The sequence below is a fragment of the Microtus ochrogaster genome, chromosome 6 (assembly GCF_000317375.1).
Source record: "Microtus ochrogaster isolate Prairie Vole_2 chromosome 6, MicOch1.0, whole genome shotgun sequence".
Classification (NCBI taxonomy): Eukaryota; Metazoa; Chordata; class Mammalia; order Rodentia; family Cricetidae; genus Microtus; species Microtus ochrogaster.
Window position 1 is genome coordinate 73,639,727 of NC_022013.1, and position 1,764 is coordinate 73,641,490.

The 1,764-nt window shown below is 42.7% G+C and overlaps 1 pseudogene; it reads left to right on the forward strand.

The window, feature by feature from the left end:
• Nucleotides 1-947: 947 nt before the first annotated feature.
• Nucleotides 948-1,370, forward strand: LOC101998572 (annotated as a pseudogene).
• Nucleotides 1,371-1,764: the final 394 nt, after the last annotated feature.

Genomic DNA, 1,764 nt, shown 5'->3' on the forward strand with positions numbered 1-1,764 from the left:
AAGGGAGTGGAAAGGTTTCTGCAATGTGTAGCATGAAATTATTGATGGAAGAAATTGTACAGAACACAGAATTGGAAAGACAGGCTCGGCACACTAATCAAAAAAGTTAATGTTAAACTGTCCAAGCGATCTAAGATCATCTCAGCTTCAGAGATAGCTCCACAGAGACACTGATGGCATTCTTCACAGAACTAGAAAAAAAAAAAACCAGAGAACTCACGTGGAAACAACCTATTTGCCAGCAATCCCACCACTGGGCTCAGATGCAAAGAGAATGAAATCGCCCTATTGAGTGTCTGTACGTCTGTGCTTCCCGCAGCAGCATCCATAGCGGCCAAGACTTGGACCCAATGGAAATAAGTATCTATCGGGAAAATGAATGTGAAAATCCAGTGTGGAGATGATGGACACTGTGTTTAGTAAGATAGATTAGGCATGGGAAGACAACACTCGTGCTCTTACTCTCTGGGGGAAGCTTAAAGTGTTACCCACATAGAGGAGTTAGCAGAGGTCACTAGAAGGCAGAGGGCGAGACAGTGAGAGGGAAATAATGGGATCCCAAAGAAATTAGAGGTACAAAGTTGTTTGAATGAGACATGGTACAAGAGCAACCTTACAGTATGTGACAACTCACTGTAGACTTGAAGAGGCTAAGGGGGATGAGCCTAAGGTTCCCAAAGTCTATAAACTGATAAAAACAAGGGGACATGAACATGATAGTTACCCTAATTTGATCACAATGTTTATATGTATTTAGCTATGATACTATATCCTATAAACAAAAAAAATATTTTGCCAGTTAGAAGTAAATATTTTTTTAAAAAAAAACAAGGCTAATAATCTTCAAGTGTGTAGATTTCATAGGTTTGGAACCTAGAGGTAAATCAGGGCAATTTTATGACAGGTTCAAGAAAATAAGATACACAATAAAACAGAATAAAAGAGTATAGTTGGAGCGGTGAGCAACGCAGCCATGGCCAAGATTAAGGCTCGGGACCTGCGCGGCAAGAAGAAGGAGGAGCTGCTAAAACAACTGGACGATTTGAAAGTGGAGCTATCCCAGCTTCGCGTCGCCAAGGTGACAGGCGGCGCCGCGTCCAAGCTCTCCAAGATACGAGTTGTCCGCAAATCCATTGCCCGTGTTCTCACCGTCATTAACCAGACTCAAAAGGAAAACCTCAGGAAATTCTACAAGGGCAAGAAGTACAAGCCTCTGGACCTGCGACCCAAGAAAACTAGAGCCATGCGCCGGCGGCTCACCAAGCACGAGGAGAAGCTGAAGACAAAGAAGCAGCAGCGGAAGGAGAGGCTGTATCCGCTATGCAAGTATGCGGTTAAGGCCTAATGGAAGGGCAATAAAGTGTGAGACTGGCTAAAAAAAAAAAAAAAAAAAAAAAGAGTATAGTTGGCGAGGGCTCACTAAAGACAGTGCAAACTCACAAGCAGTTGGGTGCAGTTTTCCCTGTAACAGATACCAAGGAGAAGACTGGATTGGACATCAGTCAGTCCCCGTAAACTGAATCAATCCTTTTCCTTCCTAAATGGTACACACATGCATGTCAGCACTTGAGCTGGTTCCATATTTCACTTAAGTCAATCAATATTTATTCATCTCATTACAGCAGAGCTTAAAATATAACACACAGATAGTTAAGCATTAACTCAAACTCAGCTTCTCGGCTAGATAATGGAGTGTGTATGCTGTGCCTAAGAACTAAGGCTTACACTAGGAAGCTCAGTGGTGATGGTTGGTGCTCCAGTGTT